The sequence below is a fragment of the Saimiri boliviensis genome, chromosome 12 (assembly GCF_048565385.1).
Source record: "Saimiri boliviensis isolate mSaiBol1 chromosome 12, mSaiBol1.pri, whole genome shotgun sequence".
NCBI classification, from domain to species: domain Eukaryota; kingdom Metazoa; phylum Chordata; class Mammalia; order Primates; family Cebidae; genus Saimiri; species Saimiri boliviensis.
The window spans coordinates 90,974,830-90,999,193 of record NC_133460.1 but is presented as its reverse complement, the minus strand read 5'-3'; positions in this window follow the sequence as shown (position 1 = coordinate 90,999,193).

The following is a 24,364-nucleotide window of genomic DNA, read 5'->3' as shown; positions in this document are numbered from 1 at the left end:
TGAGTCCTGTCTTGCCACATAGTATACAGATCAATGTTCCTTTCCCTCTCTCCTCCTTCCCTTGATCCTCAAAACAATTTAATGAGTATGGCCTATATATCTACAGATGTGTTTTCTCCATGTTGTCTACCTTTCTGGTTAGATTCTAAAAGTGTTTTCTTGAGCTTCTTGTGTAAACATTTGGAATGCAGAATTGAAATGGAATTGTCTAAATAAACTAGAAATGAAACTCTTCATTAAACCAATAGGCTGTTTTCAAGTTTCAATACTGTTCATAAATTCTAAGGTCTCATGAAGATTAATAGCCTAGGGACGCAAAGGTGTAGTTTCTGATAACAGACAGAATACAAGTTATAACAGGGCTTTATAACTATCAGCATGCAGATTACCCAAAAGGACATCTAGAAATCAAACAGTCATAGTGAACTTTATCATCAGGACAGACCTCTGAGCAAAGGACATGGTCCTCAAATGTTCACGAATGACAGAGTTCAGCTGTGTAATTGAACATTCTTGATTACTCATTCATATTGGCAATTGTTATTTTTGTCTGCTGAAAGTGATAGAAGGATACTTCCCACTGGGTGAGGTGAGATGAGTCTAAATGAAACCTGTAATTCATATGATTATCACCACTGCAAATGAAAGAAATCTGATTTGCCAAGAAACCTAATAATAGGCAAGAGTTCAGGGGCAAAATAACAATCAGAGATTAGTCAAACATTTTCTACATTTATGAAGGGAAAAAAAATCAGTGTTTCCTTTATTTCTGCTGAGAGTCATGCAGAGAAGCAAATGTTTTCATTCTGTCTACAATGCCTGCTGCCCATACTCTGACACATATTTGCATAGATAACCGTTCTTACTTCCAAAGGCTGATTGTATTGATATTCTGATAAAGTTACTTTCTATTCTTAATTTGTCTTTGATTCAGATTTGGGTTTTGTTTCATTTTTTACTTGAATAACTGTTCTTTGCTACATTTTTTGACCATAGCACCCACATGAAAGAACAGTTTCCTCTTTGGACTTCAATGACCTAATCGATAAAACACAAGTGCCTGAGATCCCTTCCAAACTAACATCCTATGGTTCTTTTCTGCAATTCTCAAAGGAACTTTGGGCATGGATTTTATTTCTTACACTCTGAGCCACTTGTTTCCAAAGAAACAAAAAGGCCCCAAAACTATTTTATCCTAAATTTAAATATTTTTTTCTATAACACAACAGTTAGTACAAGGGCATCCATAGGTTTCAAAATAATAATTTTTCAGTAGCTTGTTTAATCTGAGGCAGCAGAATCTATTTTTGGAGAGCTACTTTTAAAAGATCATTTTGAGATTAAAAATAATAGTAACATATATTTTTTCATTGCTAATTACTTGTAAAGAAAGTGTAATGAGCAAAATACCCTTAAGTTCTTAATTTTAGAGTAGCTTGGAAAAGGTCCCAGAATTATAGGTGAATCTTTGTTATTATAACTCACAGGTTATTTTTTTAATGCTTGATAAAGACATTAAACCTTATATTTTAGCTATGCTATTTATTCCTTTTCTGCTTTCTTTGTCTTCTCTCTCTTCCTTTTTACAAAATTGTTCAGTTTCCATTTCTCTGTTTATTTGTTCTTCTAATTTATATTGCATTTCTCTAGCCTGAGAGTTTTCTTTCTCTCTTTCTAAAACTTATCACAGATAGACTCTTTCTACAATGTATTGTTGTTAGGTTAGCATAAGACTCTTAAAATGATTTTATTTTGTTATTTTTCATGGAATCTTTAAATAAATCAACAAAAAAGTGTTGAAAACTGGTATCATTGCTTTCCAGGTAAAATTTGTCTCAATATCTTTTGCATTAGCATTTCTTGTCCACATAGGTTTTCTTAAAACCCGCTGAAGTATTTTTAGCCTCCAAGAATTGTTTAAGATGTTTATTAGAGAGCACATTATTGAGCTGCTGATATGTTTCAGGCCATCTTTTAGGTGGACAATGTCACATTTGTTATCACATATATGATTATATTTTTTGAGGTAATCATTGTTATCTTCATTTTACAGAAGAACAATAAGTTAGTGGAGTGTGTGTACTGTACCCAGGGTGAAGTCATTAGTTAGCTGGCAGTGGTTGAAGTAGAGGAGAGGTTGAATTTAAAACCCATATGATGAGAATCCCAAAACATATCCTCTGTCCCTTAGCACCATTGATCCTACAAGCCCAGGTATATTAATGCCAGCAGGAAAGGATTTCTTAAATTCTAAAGCCAAACATTTATAGTACCAAAAATCAGTTTTTGACAGTTTTAAAACCAGCTTTGGCCCTTCTTTCTTATTAGAGGTGATTCATTTTGGGGACAAAGAATGGTCAATGAGTTAACTAAAGCATCACAAGATGGTGGCACAGGTGATGATGCCCTGATTGTGGTTTTGATTTAATGATAGGGCCTTGGGGCTATATCTTCACAAGACAAATATCTGCACTTTCTTGAGTCATAAAGGATGCACATTTATTGTTAGATTACTAGCCTGCCAGCAAACATTCTACTTCCTCCTCTTGTATTCTAACAGGATTATTCTTCTAATCCAATTGTAACTCAATCTTAGCTAGAATGCAGCCTTCCTCCAGACTCCAATATAGTAATCATCTATCACTTACTGGGAACAAATAAAACTCTGCCTCTCCTGCAGCTACACAGATTTTTTCACATTTTGTTTTCTGTAATTTGTAAAATGAACATCACTGTTCTTCTTTAAATAAGACCATAATATTACATTTTTATGTTCCATTATTTGCCTTTTAAAACTTTACCTCTTAATTCCTCCAGAAGCAAAGAAAATAATTGCTACATTCTAGCATTTGTACCCACAGTATCTTAGAAAATACATTTTGGTACTTAGGGCTATGGATAAAAGACAATAGAGGAGTCAGTGTGAGACCCCTAAAGAAGGTACATAAAAGGCTATTTGTAGGCAAGACAAAATGGAAGATCTGCAGCTTCCCCTTCAAAGCATCAGTGATTTCCCTTTATATAGTTGTGAAATAAATATAAAATATATGTTATTGGTTCTGGCTTTCCTAAAGCAGAAATTTGTAGCCATGGGCAATAAGAAGACTGAATTAATGCTTGCTTAGATGAACAGTATGAAGAATTGGATGAGATCCCTTCACTAACTTTGAGTAATGTCTGTGTCTGTTTAATGCAGGTTCTTTAACTTTTCCCCCAAGACTCCCTCCAGGATTTTAGACACTTACAAAATAAAGCCATCATGAATATCTGAATGTTTACTTCAGGGAATTCATCCCATTCTCTTCTTCTTCCAGCCCTAGCTTTTCAACTGTCTGTCCCTTATCTTCTGACACATCATCAGTTACCTTCATTTTCTTACTCTCAAGGCATCACCTTTAGGCTCCTTCCCCCAACCCTGTCCTAATTTGGACAATTGGTTACTCAGCTCTAAATTGCTACAGACTAGGAACCCTACGAGGTAGCAGAGGAGCAGACATTGTTACCTCATTTGATCTATTGACCATGGCACATGTTGATGTGGATCAGTGATGTAATAAAATTATTAAATGTTCCATCGGAGGATTAGATCAGAATCATGCTCAGAACCTCATGTGCATACAAGTAATATATTTTTAGTTTGTAGTACATAGTGGTCTCACAAAACTTCAGGAAGGATACATCAATTCTGGCTGAAAAAAATAGAGTGTAGCTCAGCTGCTAACAGAGTATATTGGCCGTTATAAAGTACGGGATCAATAGACATCTGTGCAACCTCTTTTCAGGAAAAGAGTAATTTTTGACTAAAAGGAAAAAAAATTTCTGAGTTATTCTTAATGGAAAGAGAAATACTTCCCAGATTGCAAAGGTGATAATTTTATTAGCGTTATACTACTATATAATCAGATAAAGAGCAAATCAACATTTTATCTTTTGTAAACACTATGAGAAGTATTTGGAATTTTAAAAATTTGATCTTATAACCAAAACATATACATAGTTTCTTGAAACATGTAGTTTCCTGAGATATACACACATATACACACATGTACCTCTCAAGAAGCTATGTGTATTTAATACTCTTATGTATTGTTTTAACTTTCTCATGCACCCCATAAATATATATACCTACTCTGTACCACAAAAATAAAAAAGATTTTAATAATGGTTTTATAAAAAACATTGTTTTACAAGAAAACTGAGACAGAAGTCAAACAACATACTTCAGTTTTGTAGTTTAAAAGATACACAATTTGACTGCTATTTTAAAATTAAAATCAGAATCTGAACTCAAGTCTGTAAAGTCTCAAAGCCTATGTGAGATCTTTCCACTATTTCATGGCTTCCTAAGACAAAGTTTTAAGGAAAATGTGTCAGAACTTTTCAGATAGTTAAGACATTTGGTGAAAAAAAAAAAAAACCCACAGAATATCAAATCTTGGCTATAAAAATGACTTACAAAAATAAGCAAAGATGCATCTTCAATGAGCCAAATAAAGGGCTCCCGAAAGTACTGGTGTACTTAGTAGAGAGGAAAAGTCCAAAACAGCAAAGTGACATAGTATGTTTTAGGTTCTCTAAACTGGTTAAGTAAACTCAAATGCTGAAACTATTTTACCCAGATTGAAAGGCACACAAAAAGCTTTCTATTGAAACTAAATATTCTTAATTATTATTTTATATTATTTAATTGTATACTATTAAAATTAATAAATGATGATGATGATGATAAAAATGATGCTTTGGCCCTCTATGCACCCAGGGTGGAGAGAAATATGTAAGGTGGTCCAGAATGATTTGAAATCATTAAATCTGGGGCACAGAAGCAGTCTCCAATACACCCCAGGAACAGATGGTAATAATAAAATCAGTTTTCTGAATTGATTGCATATAATTTCAGATCAGGAATCATTGCTGCTCTGAGAGTAATAGGAAAAATATTTTGTAAGCTTTGCATATTAAAGTCAGTACTGAAAACTACTGCTTCATTGTTCCACTTCACCAACGTTAATGGATAATCTGAATAAAACTGGCTAATTTTGCTTTCGTCGTAGAAATGATCTGGTCTCAGCACAGTGATACAAACAAAGGAGTACATAACAACTTCAAAAGCTTTGAAAAAAATCATGTACATCTTTCCTGAAGATTTTTAGCGGGGCTTCTAAGGGAAATTACACCACACAGCACAAAGCAAAATGTCCTGCAAGTCCTCTCTATTCAGTAACCTCTCTGAAGTTAGGCCCACCATGAAGCAGCTGACTTGCAAGGTACAACTCTATCAACTCAAGTCCACAATCTGCATATAAGGATCTACTTACCACACTCCTTAAGGATGGCAGGTCCCTTAATCCTTTCAATGTTGCATAAAAACTATATAACAAATATGAGGAGTCATGGGATAATCTTTCTCATTGCATTTTCTTTCTTTTTTTTTTTACCATTTTCTTTTAAATTTCATGATTGTGTGATTATTATAATTCCTTTTTGATATGACTAGATTACCAGACTCCACAGTAGCTCAATTATTTTTGTGTGTGTGTCTCTGTCCCCTCATTGACTACCTTGCTCAACATCCTAACATCTCTACCATTAACTTGATCCCTTGAGACATGTGTTTATAACCATGAACTCTTACCATTGCAACACAAGCAATCTGGCTCTGTTAATGATGTTATCAGCAGGGAGAAACTAATGACCTGTGTGGGAACCATGCTTTCAATCACATGGACATTCTGAGCAATAAAAATGGAAGGTTGTACATAAGTGTGTGAACAAAAGATACAGAGTTTTAGAGACGTGTGTATGTAACTGAGGCCATTGTATCCTGGAATATGAGAACAGTTGCACAAAGCAGTATGTGGTATGTCGTCCCATTCCTAGATATCACTGGCCGTTTTTCCAGCCAGACACCAAAAAGCATGTAACACTTAAATTGATCCAGTAATAGCTAGGATTCCAAAAGCTAATAAATATATTTATGAGGTTATTAACCAAAAAATATCACTGCCATTGCTACATTTATTCCCGGAGATGGTAGTGAGCTCACACAGGGCACACAGCACAACTGAAAAACTCTCAGTCATTCATTCTTCTTCCCCTTCTCTTTTCTCCAAAATCTTTTTTGTTTGATTGCTGTAGGGTGGGTACGGAAAGATTCCCCTTTTTCAGAGTTAACAGAGTGAAAAAGCAGTAGATCCATAGACATTTAGCTAAAGAGGACCACTGAGAGCCTCCCAACCCCTTCAAGTAACAGCAGAGAGAGCTAAGGCTGAGAAAAGTAAAATGACTTACTCATGGTCAGACAATGTGGCAGGAGACTGTCTTTTCCGTTTACCATCACAGCATGGATATCCAGCGTATGTCGCATACTTTCCATGCACTCGGTAAACGTTAATTTAGCAAATAAACTGATGAGTGTATTTTTTTAATGCCAGAGCTATTACAAGTACTCAGAATCCCTAATTCCTGGTATTTTTTCCTGTTCTAGTTCACTGTGACAGTTTCATTTGGGAGTGATCCTCTTTCCATTCCTCCTGGCAATGTAGGGAATGGTCGTAAGTGAGAGATGAAGAACAGCAACACGTCAAACAGTTGACCATATTGGGTGAAATGATGGATTCTAAGGCACAGGGGTAGAAAAGCTTTGTTCAGGATAAATGACTAGAAACCATTTGAGCTTCATTGAGGTATATGTCTAAGGCGTTAATGTTTTAAATCAGAGCATCAATGAAATGCAAAATATCAGAAAATCCAAATCTTTTGGAACATGTTCAGATGCGTTCATTATTTTTATGAATGTTTTTATTGTACAAAAATATATTCAGTTTTATAATTTAGTTCACTTAAAATTCACGAACATGTTAAAAGAACCAGTAGAAATGTTACCAGATAAAACTACTGTTAAAATATTCATGCATGTACATTCAAAGTTTCCTATGCCAATATCTACATCTGTGTGTTTTCTTCTTTTGGAAAATTAAAATGATGAATATTAAATGCCATTTTACCCTGTCTTGCCATTCTCCAATTTCACTGGCACGTAAACTTGTTTTGATAACAGTCCACTGGTATGCAAATTTCAATGTAGCTATTATTCTTATCCTGAAAAAGGTCCAGGTATTCTGCACTGAGTCATGCCTTCAAAAAAATTTACTCTCTATATAAATGTGTGTGTATGTAGCTGTTCCATATTTTAATTTTTAATTGAATGTTTCTGATGTGGTAGATATTACAATGTTTTTGTAAGGTTAACAAATGAGGGAGAAAGCGAAGATTATGAGTCAAAAGAGAGCCTAAAATTAAACATTTCCCCCTAAGTCGTCTAAATAGCGAAAAATTTAGACCTAAAAATGGTAGATGTAGAATATTCCTGACAAAGTAAGACTTCTTGTTCCTAAAGTGATCAGTGCCTTGGCAGCCAACCAGCTTTCAAGTAAGGAAATGAATTCACTAGTAAGTGGCATCAGACTGTAAAACAGAGCATCGTTGAGACTTGAAGAATAATTGAATGAGACTTTCTGTGCCTTTGGAGACAAAGAAGAAAAAATATTATATTCAGGAAGCTATGGCAGATGTTCTAGGGCTGGGCTGACCAATATGATAGCTGTTAGGCACAGGAGTATATTTAGACTTAAATTGTTTTAAATAAAGTACAATAAAAATTTGTAAAGTAAATTTTTTACTTTAAAAATTTTATTAAGTAAATAAAAATTTAGTTTATTCATAGCACTAGTCATTTTTTAACTGCACCTGTGCCCATTAGCTGTTGTATAGGAAAATGTAGATTTAAACTATTTTCTTCATTGAAGAAAGTTCTATTGGACAGAAAGTTCTCTATTGAATTACACAAAGCTTATATTCCCTATGGCATAATTGAAGAAAGAAGAAACAAATACTTAAGGTTAAATAACAGAAGAACTATCATAAGGTCATACATACTGCAAAGGAATGAGAATGATGGTTACTGCCCTATGCTCAGCTCAGGTATCATGGACAAGATGGCACTTGAAGTGAACATCAAAGAAAATTTACATATGGAATGATAGAGACTAGGGTGAAATATCTTTTTTTTCTGGCTTCAGGTCCAAGGACAAAAAAGATAATGGTTTTTTTTGAAAACATCTGGGCATGACCTGATAGCTAACCAGCCCAGAAATCATTGCTATTCGTTGAGAATTAACCATAGATTGTATCATAGTGTATTAGGTTTTCGGATATGGTAATGTAAAATGTTTATCCATTTCCTTTGAGGTTCCAACTTTGATGATGAGTATCCAACTGTGTGCCAAGCTCTATTCCTAGGAAGTCACAATTTCATCTCATATGTACATGAAGATTTTTCTGCATAGCTGAACTTGATGCTTTTAAATATGCTTGATATTTTATCCAGTTGCTCAGAGCAGCATGGTCTGCTTCAAGTTTTTTACATCATTTAAAGATGGAAATTAGAAGTTAACTTCCTCTTTTGTGATACATTGCTGTCTTGCTTTAAGAATGGTACTAAGCAAAAATGAAAACAAAAGAGGGTGCTTTTTAGAGTGACAAATTCTTAGGGATTTAGGGATTGGAGGTGCTGTAAGGCTGACTTGACAAATATACCTGTTTAGGAGTCTCATAGTTTATATACAAATAGAACTAACTTGATACCCTTTGATATGGCTTGGTTCTGTGTCCCCACCCAAATCTCATGTTGAACTGTAACATTAGATCATTTTAAACCCCCATACAACTTAAAAATTTTTTGAGATAGCAATTGTTAGATTGAGCAAATAAGAATATGGAACAAAAAGTAAAATTTAAATTTCAGAAAAACAATAAATAATAGTTTTAAAAATATAAGTATGTCTCAAATATTGCATAGGGCATACACACACAAAACAAAACAAAACAAAACAAAAAGACTTGGTGTTTATCTGAAGTTTAACTTTAAGTGGGTGCCCTGTATTTTATTTAGCCAATGTAGTGATAGTCATTCATTCAAAAAATATTTATTGAGCATTGTTAAAAGAAAAATCTTAGAAAAAATATATTTAATCGTGTTTAATTGAGCAAAGAAACATTTGTGAATCGGGCAGACCCCAACCAGAATAGGTTAAGAGAGACTCCAAGCACAGCCTCATAGTGAAATAGGATTTATGGATAGGAAAAGAAAAGTGATATACAGAAAATGGAAGTGAGGTACAGAAATAACCAGTTTGGCTACTGCTTGGCATTTGCCTTATTTGAACAAACTTTGATTAGTCGACTGACTTTGATTGACTGAAACTCGGTGATTGGCACAAGAATAATTTATAGTCAGTATACAGATCCAGTTAGGTTGTGGTTTACTATGCATGGATAAATCTTTAGGCTGAACTTAAAATATGCAAAAAAGGCAGATTTAGTCTAAATTTAATATGCCTGCTAGAATTTATGACTCATCCTTGGTCCTAAGGATATAGTTATCAAAAAAAAAAAAAATAGTCGTAGGTCTTAGACCCCTGGACCTTAATTTAAAAGAGATGCTTCTTGGCAGGGCACAGTGGCTCACACCTGTAATCTCAGCGTTTTGGAAGGCCAAGGTGGGCAGATCACGAGGTCAGGAGTTCGAGACCAGCCTGACCAACATGGTGAAACCCCATCATTAATAAAATACAAAAATTAGCTGGGCATGGTGGTGCTCACCTGTAATCCCAACTACTCAGGAGGCTGAGGCAGGAGAATTGCTTGAACCCAGGAGGTGAAGGTCAGCAGTGAGCCAAGATTGCACCACTGCACTCTAGCCTGGGTGAAAGCAAGACTCCATTTCAAAAGAAAAAACAAACAAAAAAAGAGATGCTTCTCAATTTCTAGCCTCAATCACCAGTTAAGTGTTTTTCCCAGAATTAATTTAGTAAATTTTCACTTTTTCTGTTTGTCCCTAGTAATTTGTTCCTATTAATTATTAATAAAATAATAAAAATTGATTATTTTAAGCAAATGACAGAAATCCATTAAATATGTTTTGAATGTATATATATTTTATTGTACTTTAGGTTCTGGGGTACATGTGCAGAACCCAAACCACATTGCCGTGTGTGTAGCTATGCAACAATGCAGGATTGTTGCATAGGTACACACACGGCAATGTGGTTTGCTGCCTCCATCCCCCCGTCACCTGTATCTGGCATTTCTCTCCATGCTATCCCTCCCCAACCTCCCCACCCACTGCTAACCCTCTGCTAGCCCCCCGAGCAGACTCCACTGTGTGATGCTCCCCTCCCTGTGTCCATGTATTTTCATTGTTCAACACCCACCTCTGAGTGAGAACATGTGGTGTTTGAGTTTCTGTTTTTGTGTCAGTTTGCTGAGAATGATGGTTTCCAGATTCATTCATGTCCCTACAAAGGACACAAAGTCATCTTTTTTTATAGCTGCATAGTATTCCATGGTGTGTATGTGCTATGTTTTCCTTGTCCAGTCTATCATTGGTGGACATTAGGGTTAGTTGCAGGTCTTTGCTATTGTAAACAGTATTGCAATGAACATACATGCGCATATGTCTTTATAATAAAACCATTTATAATCCTTTGGGTATATACCCAATAATGGGATTGCTGGGTCAAATGGAATTTTTATTTCTGAGTCCTTGAGGAATTGCCACACTATCTTCCACAATGGTTGAACTAATTTACACTCCCACCAACAGTGTGAAAGTGTTCCTATTTCTCCACATCCTCTCCAGCGTCTGCTGTCTCCAGATTTTTTAATGATTGCCATTCTAACTGGTGTGAGATGGTATCTCAATGTGGTTTGGATTTGCATTTCTCTAACGACAAATTATAATGAGCATTTTTTCATGTTTGTTGGCTGCATGTATGTCTTCTTTTGAAAAGAATCTGTTCATATCATTTGCTCACTTTTGAATGGGTTTGTCTTGTAAAATCTGTTTTAGTTCTTTGTAGATTCTGGATATTAGTCCTTTGTCAGATGGGTAGATTGCAAAAATTTTTTCCCATTCTGTTGTCTGCTGGTTCACTCTAATGATTGTTTCTTCAGCTGTACAGAAGCTCTGCAGTTTAATTAGGTCTCATTTGTCTATTTTGGCTTTTGTTGCCAATGCTTTTGGTGTTTTAGTGAGAAAGTCCTTGTCTATGCCTGTCCTGAATGGTTTTGCCTAGGTTTTCTTCTAGGGTTTTTTTATGGTGTTGGATCTTATGTTTAAGGCTTTGATCCATCTGGAGTTAATTTTAGTGTAAGATGTCAGAAAGGGGTCCAGCTTCTGCTTTCTGCACATGTCTAGCCAGTTTTCCCAACACCATTTATAAAACAGGGACTCCTTTACCCATTGCTTGTTTTTATCAGGGTTGTCAAAGATCAGATGGTTGTAGATGTGTGGCATTGCCTCCAAGGCCTCTGTTCTGTTCCATTAGTCTATATCTCTATTTTGGTACCAGTACCATGCTGCTTTGATTACTGTAGCCTTGTAGTATAGTTTGAAGTCAGGTAGTGTGAGGCCTCCAGCTTTGTTCTTTTTGCTTAGGATTGTCTTGGCTATGTGGTCTCTTTGTTGGTTCCATATGAAGTTTAAGGTGGTATTTTCCAGTTCTGTGAAGAAAGTGATTGGTAGCCTGATGGGGATAGTGTTGAATCTATAAATTACTTTGGGCAGTATGGCCATTTTCACAATACTGATTCTTCCTAACCATGAGCATGTAAAGTTTCTCCATCTGTTTGTATCCTCTTACTTCCTTGAGCAGTGGTTTGTAGTTCCCCTTAAAAAGATCCTTTATATCTTTTGTTATTTGTATTCCTAGGTATTATTCTCTTTGCAGCAATTGTGAATGGGATTTCACTCTTGATTTGGTTCTCTTTTAGTCTGTTATTGGTGTAAGGGAATTCTTGTGATTTCTGCACATTGATTTTGTATCCTGAGACTTTGCTGAAGTTGCTTATCAGTTTCAGGAGATTTTGGACTAAGATGATGGGGTCTTGAAAATATACAGTCATGTCTGCAAATAGAGACAGTTTGACTTCCTCCTTTCCATAAGAATGCCCATTATTGCTTTTTCTTGCCTGATTGCAAGGAGAGGCTAGGACTTCAAGTACTATGAATAGGAGTGGTGACAGAGGGCATCCTTGTCTAGTGCCAGATTTTAAGGAGAATGCTTCCAGTTTTTGCCCATTCAGTGTGACATTGGTTGTGGGTTTGTCATAAATAGCTTTTATTATTTTGAGATATGTTCCATGGATACCTAGTTTATTGAGAGTTTTTAGCATAAAGGGCTGTTGAATTTTGTCAACAGTCTTCTCTGTATCTATTGAGATAATCATGTGGTTTTTGTCTTTGGTTCTGTTTATGTGGTGAATTATGTTTATAGACTTACATATGTTGAACCAGCCTTGCATCCCCAGGATGAAGGCTACTTGATCATGGTGGATAACCTTTTTGACGTGCTGTTGCAATCGGTTTGCCAGTGTTTTATTGAAGATTTTTATATCTATGTTTATCATTGTTATTGGCCTGAAGTTGTTTTTTTTTTTTTTTTTCTTGTTGAGTCTCCAGCAGGTTTTGCTATCAGGAGGACGTTGGTCTCATAAAATGATTTGGGAAGGATTCACTCTTTTTGGATTGTCTGGAATAGTTTCGGAAGGAGTGGTACCAGCTCTTCTTTGAATGTCTGGTAGAATTCAGCTGTGAACCCATCTGGACTTGGGCTTTTTTTTGGTTGGTAGGTTATTAATTGCTGCCTCAACTTCAGCCCTTGTTATTGGTTTATTCAGGGTTTCAACTCCTTCCTAGTTTAGACTTGTGGGGGTGTAAGTGTCCAGGAATTTATCCATTTCTTCCAGGCTTACTGGTTTATGTGCATAGAGTTGTTTGTAGTAATCTCTGATGGTAGTTTGTATTTCTATGGAATTTGTGGTGATATCCCCTTTATTGATTTTTATTGCATCTATTTGATTATTCTCTCTTTTCTTTTTTATTAATCTGGCTAATGGTCTATTTTATTGATCTTTTCAAAAAATCAACTCCTGGATTTATTGATTTTTTGAAGGGTTTTTTGTGTCTCTATCTCCTTCAATTCTGCTCTGATCTTAGTTATTTCTTGTGTTCTGATGCTAGCTTTTGAGGGTTTTTTTTTATCTTGCTTCTCTAGCTCTTTCAATTTTGATGGTAGGGTATCAATTTTAGATCTTTCCTCACTTCTCATTTGGGCATTTATTGCTATAAATTTCCCTCTAGACACTGCTTTAAATGTGTCCCAGAAATTCTGGTACATTGTGTCTTCATTCTCATTGGTTTCGAAGAACATCTTTATTTCTGCCTTCATTTCATTGTTTATCCAGTCAACATTCAGGAGCCAGTTGTTCAACTTCCATAAAGTTGTGCAGTTCTGGGTTAGTTTCTTAATCCTGAGTTCTAATTTGATTGCCGTATGATCTGAGAGACTGTTATGATTTCCATTTTTGCATTTGCTGAGGAGTGATTTACTTCCAATTACATGGTTAATATTAGAGTAGATGTCATGCAGTGCTGAGAAAAATGTATATTCAATGGATTTGGGGTGGAGATTTCTGTAGATGCCTATTAGGTCTTCTTGGTCCAGATCTGAATTCAATTCCTTGATATCCTTGTTAATTTTCTGTCTTGTTGTTCTATCTAATATTGATGGTGGGGTGTTAAAGTCTCCCACTATTATTGTGTGGGAGTCTAGGTCTCTATGTAGTTCATTAAGAACTTGCTTTATGTATCTGGGTGCTCTTCTATTGGATGTGTATATATTTAGGATTGTTAGCTCTTCTTGTTGCATAGATTCTTTAACCATTATGTAATGCCCTTCTTTGTCTCTTTTGATCTTTGTTAGTTTAAAGTCCACTTTATCAGAGATTAGGATTGCAACTCCTGCTTATTTTGCTCTCCATTTGCTTAGTAAATCTTCCTCCATCCCTTTATTTTGAGCCTATGTGTGTCCTTGCACGTTAGATGGGTTTCCTGAATATAACACATGGTTGGATCTTGACTTTTTAGCCAATTTGCTAGTGTGTGTCTTTTTATTGGGGCATTTAGCCTATTTACATTTAAGGTTAACATTATTAAGTGTGAACTTGATGCTGCCGTTTTGATCTTAGCTGGTTGTTTTGCCTGTTAGTTAATGCAGTTTCTTCATTGTGTGGATGGTCTTTACCATTTAGTATGTTTTTGGAGTGTCTGGTACTAGTTGTTCCTTTTCATGTTTATTACTTCTTTCAGGAGCTTTTTAAAGGCAGGCCTGGTGTTGACAAAAATCTCTTAGCAATTGCTTGTCTGTACAGGATTTTATTTCTCCTTTGCTTATGAAGCTTAGTTTGGCTGAATATGCAATTCTATGTTGAAAGTTCTTTTCTTTAAGGATGTTGAATATTTGCCCCCACTGTCTTCTGGCTTGCAGATTTTTTGCTGAGAGATCTACTGTGAGTCTGATGGACTTCCCTTTGTGGGTAACCCCACCTTTCTCTTTGGCTGCCCTTAGCATTTTTCCTTCATTTCATCCCTGGTGAATCTGATGGTTATGTGCCTTGGGGTTGCTCTTCTTGAGGAATATCTTTGTGGTATTCTCTGAATTTCCTGGACTTGAATGTTGTCCTGCCTTTCTAGGTTGGGGAAGTTCTCCTGGATAATATCCTGAAGAGTGTTTTGGATTCATTCTCTGCATCACATTCAGGTACACCTATCAAATGTAGATTAGGTCTTTTCACATAATCCCATATTTCTTGGAAGCGTTGTTCATTTATTTTCACTCTTTTTTCTCTAATCTTGCCTTCTCATTTTATTTCATTGAGTTGATGTTCAAACTCTCATATCCTTTCTTCTGCTTGGTCAATTTGGCTCTTGAAATTTGTGTATATTTCATGAAGTTCTCATGCTGTGTTTTTCAGCTCCATCAAGTCATTTATATTCTTCTCTAAGCTGTTTATTCTCATTAGCATTTCATCTAACCTTTTTTCAAGGTCTTAGTTTCATTGCATTGGGTTAGAACATGTTCCTTTAGTTCAGAGAGATTTGTTATTACCCACCTTCTGAAGCCTGTTTCTGTCAATTCATCAGACTCATTCTCCATCCTGCTTTGTTCCCTTACTGGTGAGGAGTTGTGGTCCCTTGGAGGAGGAGAGACATTCTGTTTTTTGGTGTTTTCATCCTTTTTGCACTGATTTCTTCCCATCTTTATGGGTTTATTTACCTGTGGTCTTTGTAGTTGGTGACTTTTGGATGGGGTCTCTGAGTGGATGTCCTTTTTGTTGATGTTGAAGCTGTTTCTCTGGTTTTTAGTTTTCCTTCTAACAGTCAGGGCCCTCTGCTGCAGGACTGCTGGAGGTGCACTCAAGACCCTACTTGCCTGGGGATCACCTGCGGGGGCTGTAAAACAGTAAATGTTACTCCTGGTTTCTTCTTCTGTTATCTTCGTCCCTGAAGGATACCCACCAGATGTCAGCCTGAGCTCTCCTTTATGAAGTGTCTCTTTGGATATATGGAGGTTGGGGAGGTGTTTGAGAAGACAGTCTGTCCCTTATAGGAGCTCAAGTGCTATGCTGGGAGCTCTGTTGTTCCATTCAGAGCTGGTGGTCAGGTACATTTAAGTCTGCTTCAGTGAAACTCATAACCACCTCTTTTCCCAGGTGCTCTGTCCTGGGAAGGTGGGGCTTTATTTATAAGTTCCTGACATGATGCTGCCTTTTTTCAGAGCTGCTGTGCCTAGCAAGGAGGTAGACTATTTACAGTTTGCCTGCAGAGGCATTGCTGAGCTGCCGCAAGCTCTACCCAGCTGCTGTGCAAACTTTCTTGCAGATTTGTTTACAGAGGTACAGTTAGAACTGCCTCTATAATGGTGGACTGCCTCGGTAATGGCGGACTGCCTCAGTAGTAGTGGACTGGCTTGGTAATGGCAGATGCCTTTCCCCACACTGAGCTGGATCATCCTGGGTCCAGCTGCACTTGCTGCAAAACTCTGAATTCAGAGCATTTCAGATTGCTGGTCTTTGTGGGGGTGGTACCTGCCAAGGCAGATCACCTGCCTCCCTGTTGCAGCCCCCTTTTTTTCAGTTGAAAGGGCAGCTCTGCCTCCCAGGCATTCCAGGTGCCAGTTGAAACTGATTTGTTTGAATTTTTGTGCAGAGACCCAGAGCACCAGCTGAAACAGCCACAGTGAAAACTTGTGGTGCTTTTCAGCCTGGGAATCTCCTGTTCTGTGGGCAGTAATAACTTGTTTGGAAATGCAATGATCACTCACCCTCTGTGTTGTTCTCATTGGGAACTGCACTCCAGAGCTGTTCCTATTCAGCCATCTTGCATCTCACCTCATGTTTTGAATCTTTTTAAGTAGATTAGATAGTTTTCTACCTTTTAAGAAAAAATACACAGGTGAGAGGAATTTTATCAGTGACATACATTCATTTTTGCAACAGAATTATAAAATAATAAAAGTGTTTCTAAAATCCATGTTCAAAATGCTCTCTCAACTGAAAGGTTTTGTATAAATTTGATTTTATATTTTTTATAATTATTTTTATTTTTATTTATTTTTTTGAGATGGAGTCTCGCTCCATTGCCCAGGCTGGAGTGCAGTGGCACAATCTTGGCTCACTGCATCCTCCACCTTCTGGGTACAAGCAATTCTCCTGCCTCTGCCTCCAAGTTGCTGGGATTACAAACGTGTGGCACTACACCTGGCTAATTTGCATTTTTAGTAGGGACAGGGTTTCACCATGTTGCCCATTCTGGTCTCAAACTCCCTACCTCAATCAATCCACTGCCTTGGTCTCCCAAAGTTCTCAGATTACAGGTGTGAGCCACCACACCTGGCCAATTACTTTTATTTTAAAAATAACATTATTAAAATATCATTTCTGTAAATATCTGCTAACTTAACTGATACTCCTTCTATGCCATAGCTGTTGAAGAATTCACCTAAATATGACAAATTTAACTATTTTCTTATTGTCTACTTTTGCTTGTATTATGAATTTTTTTCAATCTATGGTGCCTATTAATTTTTAAACCTTATAGGCATTCTGTGATGGTTAGTAAAACTAGCGTATATCTTCTCTTAGCTGTCTTAACTAGACACACAAATTGAACATATAAAATTGTAGAAGGTTGAAAATAATAATTTTAGGGTATTCTTAATAATTCTCTTAAAAAAAAAAAACCTCGAATTTCTTTCACACTTGATCTTAGCCAAAAGACTGAGAAGTGATTATCTTAGCTTTCTTTTATTGAAAATGTTTTCATATATTAAACTGAGATTGTTAAAAATTATATGTAAGCACATAATGTACAATATATTTTATCTAAAAATATGTGGGTAACAGTTTTAAGAAACCATTTAAAATTTAAAATTCTTGTTTGTGTAACCAATGTATCTATGAGTTTCTACGTCTGAGTCACTAGTTTGTCATACATGATGATCCACTAGTATATTCACTAATGCTCCCATAAGAATGCCTAATTCTTTTATTATTATTATTATTATTGTGGTAAGGCGATCTACCTGCTTAAAGAATTTTTGTGTGTAATACAGAATTGTTAACTTTGCCATGATGCTGTACAGATCTCTAGAATCTAATCATCTTGCATAACTGAAGTATCAGTTAATAAACATTTTGACTTTTAAAGTCACTTTTTCTATCAAAACATCTTTTATTGACTATGATAAATAACCACAACAACAATAACTACAACAGTAACCAAACAAGCAATATATATGGGTAAAGTTTACATTTTTAAAAAAGCAAACATTTGAGAGGCTGAGGCGGGCAGATCATGAGGTCAAGAGGTCGATAGTATCCTGGCCAACATGATGAAACCCCATCTTTATTAAAAATACAAAAATTAGCTGAGAGTGGTGGTTTGTGCCTGTAGTCCCAGCTACCCAGGAGGCTGAAGCAGGAGGATCGCTTGAACCCAAGAGGAGGAGGTTGCAGTGATCGCATCACTGAGCTGAGATCGCATCACTGCACTCTAGCCTGGTGACAGAGTGAGACTCTGTCTCAAAAAAAAAAAAAAAAAAAAAAACGTTAATACAAATATATAGTTCTAATATTATATTTTCTTTCTTTATACCAGTAAATTGTCTTGTGCTACCGAGGTTGAAGACCACTACTAGAGATACAAAATTGGGCCATTGCCCCCATGTATAACTCAGTTAATCACTAACTGCAGTAAAATAGTGCATGTCATCTATACCACCATTAAGTAAGCCTTTGTTAGCCCTCATGATAGTAAGGAAACCTGACATTGAATCAGCATTCCTAAGTGCTCAGAGAAGCAAATGGAATACAGGATGAAATTATTGCATGTGAAACCTTTCTTTGAAGAGAACCAATAACTATAATTGAAACATCTCACAATATTTGATTTGCTTTCAACCCATAACCAAATGCTTCAGTTAAACTCATTTGTATTAGCATGGCTGAGATCATTTCCAACACTTTGTTTAAATTACCACAGGCTTCAGCCTGGAATATCAAACTGTGACTTCAGAGGGCACAGCCTGGACTCTGGGCAGCCTGTGGACAGAATGTAACAGGGATCTTTATCATTCCCATATGAGAGTTATCATTAGTGACTGTAAGCACTTTTTTCATATACTTGAAACAAAATTTCTTCCGCAAAGAGCTAATCAGCATCCACAGCCAGCCAACAGGATTCCAAAGTAGTTTTTTCTATTTAAAGAGGTGTCTGGTTTTACACATGGTAAAGGATTATGAAAATACTCCTTCTGCTTGCATTTTGATCTATTCAAAATATTGAAATGTTGTCTAAGCAGAGATGAATTTGAAGGTCAGCTCTCTAAGGGGACCCCTTGTCTTTGCTTCCCTTGAAGAAATAATTTGAACTAAGTTCTGAAATATTTGTCCAGTTATTTTGAGGCCAGGAATTTTACTCAATACCAACTAAAATGTAAGCACCTAGAAATATTGTGGAATGCAAGAAAATCCTAACGTACATCCAAACTGTGAAGGAATAGTTAACCTCTCATAACCAGTCCTACTTTGGGGAAGTAGCTCATCAGTGGCATAAAAAGACCTTAACACATAGAGGTAGCTGGACATTGATCGATATATTCATTGTTCTCTGGTACCATGAATCTTACTCCTGGTACCATAAACTTTTAGAATTCAAAGAAAGCAAAAATACAACCCATGGTCTTCTAGATAACAGTCTGAGGCCAAGAAGAGAACTAGCTTGGCCTGGGGTCTCACACCTATTTTGGGGCAAAGCCAAAGAGGCTAGAATCAAGACTTTAGGGATCTCAAAATTCTTCTTTGTCTTAGTGACTCTATTGGCTGAAAAGTACTGATTTTTTCCCCACTTACACATCAATTTAATGCAAATAATTTAAATAGGAGACAAACTGATTAAGAATTAATTATCACCTTTAACACAAGTTTTAAAAAGCAACTGAAGTGTGTATATGTACATTCTCCAACTAATCATAAGCTTTATGAGGTCAGGGATGGAATATTTAGTGTCATGGGATTTTTTTCCCAGGTGGTGAAAATCTTTCCTCACTGTAAGTGTTTAGCAATTGCTGGTTAGTAGGGAAAAGCATAAGATCATGAAGAATGTGGTGTCTACCACTCTCATCTGTATCCCTCCCTATCAGATAATGTGAAAAAAATATGACACTGGGTGGGGAATATCTGAGCAGGTGAATGCAAATATACTTTTAAAAGGATGCCTTTAAAATTCCTCCTTTCTTTTCTTCTCTCCTTACTCCTGCTGTGAAATGTAAGATAGGATTTTTAAGCTTTTACACTTCTTTAGTAGAGGGGAAGTGTTTGAGGACTTAATCCTCTTCTTAAGTACCACAAAAACAACGAAGCCAAGATCAATCTTGTCTTTGAACTTTATACGAATTTTTTGAGCCAAAACCTTTTGTCCTTAATAAGTAATAGATCTGCAGGCAAAGTCCTTCGATGCTTAGAACTGGCTACTGGCTACCTAATTGGCAGTAACATCAGAACAATTTTGATGTATTTTAAGACTGGATGAGATTCCAACCCAACTTCCTTTTTAGTAAATAATAATTTGCTATACTATTGCTGACCAGACCTTTCTTTGCCAGTTTCAGAGAGTGTTTGATGATTATCATCACCACACAGGAGTAAACATTGTAAAGAAGAGAAACAGAGAGACAGAAGATTCTTACTGGCATCATTTTCAGCTGGCCAAATAAAGAAAAAGTGGTAGTTCTTAAGTATGAAAAGATGCCAAAATCAAAGAAAACAAAAAAGCTATTATTGGAAAAAAATAAATAAACCAACACCATATAATGTATATTTTGTTGTTTTAATTTCCAGGATTTCTGTGTAGTAATCAATATTTGTTGATTAATATAACATGAAATTATGGCTATCTAATTAAATTTAATCACCAAAGAGAAGCAAAAGATCTGCTAAAAAAATTTAACTGGGAGGCCATTAGGTGTCTTCGGTTCCAAAATAGGCAAACTGAAGCTCAATATAAACAGTAAAACAAAGCAAAACCTAAGCTGAACTAATCAGACTTCCAACTAACCTCTAACTTAGAACATTTCACTTTAATCAATCAAGTAATCTTTCTGTCTTGCTTCTTCAAACACCTTACACAAGTTTACTTTCTTACCCTTTCTGCCCCTCATCCCCAGAGGAATGCTGAACCACTTGCCTTTGAATTGGTGTGGCCCAATTCATGAATCACCAAATGCCCAGATAAACTCTTTAAATTTTTAATGTGCCAAAATTTTTCTTTTAACTGATCTAAACTGAAGTTTGGCAAACATAGTGGGAAAAACTATTGGCTCTTATGATGTTAGGTCATGCTAAAATATCTAATGGGGATTGTGTTAGTCTGTTCTCCCATTGCTGTAAAAAAGTACCTGAGATTGGGTAATTTATAAAGAAAAGAGTTTTAATTGACTTACAGTTCTGCAGGCTGTGAAGGAAGCATGGCTTGGGAGGCCTCTGGTAACTTACAATCATGGCGGAAGATGAAAAGGAAGGAGGCACATCTTACATGGCAAGAGCAGGAGAAAGAGAATTAAGGGGGAAGTGCTACACACTTTTAAACAAACAGATTTTATGAGAACTCACTGTCACAAGGACAGCAAAGGGGAAGTCCACCCCCATGACCCAATCACCTCCCACCAAATCCCTCCTCCAGCATTGAGGATTACAATTTGAAATGAGATTTGGGTGGGGACACACAACCAAACCATATTGGTGATACTTAAAATGGTAACTCTATTCTCTATAGAGATGTCTATATAGATGTCATGCTCTAAGTGAATTACACACTTTTTCCCCCATGTCTATTTGGAATGGCTTTAACATTAAAACTAATCTCATCAGGCCCATCAAATTTAAGCTACCTCAGGATATTATGAAACCCAGCCCCAAACTAGTATTACAAAAATTTTCTCCAAAACCAAAAATAACCAGTTGGCTTGAAAAGAAACCTTTGTTCCTCAAAGTCTGAGAACACAGCAGGGCAGGGATCAGCATGTATAGTTTTTCTTTCAAGTCAAATGCTTTATTTGTGAAGCAAAACACTATGCAGGGTGAGACATAGCAGTAATGATGCTTATTAATTTGTGGTTTTGATTGAATACATATTGATGAAATTTAAAAAAGAGAAAGCTCCTGGAGTTTTTAGAATTAATGTTTTTCAAAGTTATAAGAAAATGTAAGGAATTCTGGCTATGTTAGCAAAATACAAAATTGGTAGGGAGTTGGAGGACAAAATTCAGAAAAAAAAAATTCCCCAAGGCTTTTTTGGTTTTTAATATTCAGAAGACATTGCTATGTTTGTGCAAATGGCTATGGAGAATAAAACAGAAACAAAGTTCTAGGAACATAGTGGACGGAAAAATTTCATTAACCCTCATATCTACACAATATTCTTTTCCTATCTGATGTTCTGTATTTTATGGAAAGTCAGCAATATCTACTACCATTTTAAAGATGGGAAACTGGGATCTTGGAGAAGTTGAGGCCATTTAGTGAAGAGGTATACTATAATTAAGGGCAAGATTGCAAATATACTAACATTAAATATTCTCTTTTAGTGTAATGCAATCCAATACTGACTCTCCTAATTTGATTTTGAATATCATTTCAATTCATTCACTGTCAAACTCAATTAAGAAACATTTATTGGGAGCCTCCCATTAGCTGGTAAGACCTTAGGGACTAGAAATAAAGTAAAAGACAGCTCTGTCTTCAGAAACCATACGCTTTAGTTGGAGAAACAGGCAAGAAATAAACAACTGCAAAACATAGGAATATGAAGCATTCAACAAATGGGCCATTGGAGCACTCAAGGGAGCCTAAATTTAAGATCACTCTATATCCCAGTTTACCTTGAAGAGTTCTGGTTTACTTTAAATGTTCTTGAATAATTATTGTTGCTACTCAGTTTCACCCTGGAAACAATCCTGGTTGCAATTATAAATTATACAACTACCTTACCCCACCTATGCTAGGTGATGAAAAAAAGCCTTCTTAAATGAAGTTGCTTTAAACTAGTTATTCCCATATAGTTTTCCAACTAATTTCAAAAACTCCTATTTAATTTACTTCTAGCATATAATCTGTATTGTCACCAAATGGTCTTTCTAAAAATCCAGTCTAGCAGGTGCCATACCTGACATTTAAAAAACCTTCATCAGTCCCTTATCTGTAGGATAACTTCCAAACTCTTTAGCACACTATGTAAGGTATTCCTTGTCCTAACCTCTGTCCATCTGTGCATATTCATTAAAAATAAACAAAAACAATGCCTCTTAGTTCTTCACTCATAGCAAATTTCTTTGAATTCTCAATTGTCCCATGCTATCTGAAGCCTCTGTGCCTTGACACATGCCATTCCCTGTGACTATAATTCTCTTCCTCCAACATTGATCTGCCTAGTAGATACCTAGTCCTTTTTTCTTAAAAACAAAAAAAACAAACGACCTTTACTGAGCCTCGCAAGCTGAAATTTGCCTGCTTCATTTCACCACTGGACAATCTAGATTGGTGTGCATCACACCACATTGCATGTTTTGTCCACATGTCTGTTTCTCTGACTTAGCTGCAAATATTATGAGGGGTCCAACCTGTTCTCATCTCTGTGTCTCAGTATGCCTGTGCCCATTTAATAAACGATTGTTTAGCTGCATTTATTAAAAATTAGGTGGGCAGGAAAAAAGGTAGGTTAGGAGAAGTTTTCAAAGGATGATAGAATTTGCAAAGGTATAGATATTTAAGAACATCAGATAATCTCTGGGAACTGCATATTGTTTAATGTGTCCAGGTCATGGGGTAACTGTGGGAGAATAGATTAGGGAAGAAAATTTTCAGGGAGTAATTATAATGTAGAAACAAAAATCTCATGGATTATCTATTTTGCTTGGCAGTATATTTTTAAAAGGGGAAGACAGGCTAAAAGTTTCATTCATTTGTTTCCTAAATGGGTAATGATTTACTACCATGTAGTAGGTATTGTGTAAAGCAGAGTGTGTATTATGGTTGTAAATGGGCAGATTAACATTGGCTTCTCCCTAATGTACTTTTCTGTGTTCCATTTAGGGAATCTTAGAAGTGGAAATGTCTGAATTAGGAAAGGTCTCAAGCCAGGCATGGTGGCTCACGACTATAATCCCAGCACTTTGGGAGGCCAAGGCAGGTGGATCATGAGGTTAGGAGATCGAAACCATCCTGGCCAACATGGTAAAACCCCATCTCTACTAAAAATACAAAAATTGGCCAAGCGTGGTCTGTAGTCCCAGCTATTCAGGAGGCTGAGGGAGGAGAATAGCTTGAATCTGGGAGGCAGAATTTGCAGTGAGCAGATAATCATGCCACTGCACTCCAGCCTAGGCAACAGAGACTCCTTCTCAAAAGAAAAAAAAAATCTCAATTTGGAGATTAACATTTAATGAGCATCTACTCTTTGCACCTCTCATACCACACACAAAAGAAAGTCAAAGATAAGGGCATAGAGACTATCAGTAGCAAATTCAGCATGACTCATAATGCATTCAGGTATGACCCTGATCCTAGAGGATCCTGTGATCAGTCAGCCACCTTGGAAAACTTAAATAAAAGAAGCAACTTAACTGGCCACTGAAAAGCATCCATTCCCTCCTGCCTGGGATATGCAAAAGTCTGACCAGTCTCCAGCACTGAGGGGATTTTAGTGACTGTTAGAAAAAATTTAAGAACCAAGAAGCTATTGAAACAAACTAACACCTGATTAATTATCCTGCATAGATGTCAAATACAGTGAAATTGAAATTATCCCTCACCTGTTCCTCATAGGGTGATTCATGGCATGAGGTTTTTTAACATTCCTTACATTCCTGGAGCCATAATGGACCATTAGGTGTAGAATTCAAGAAGTTTG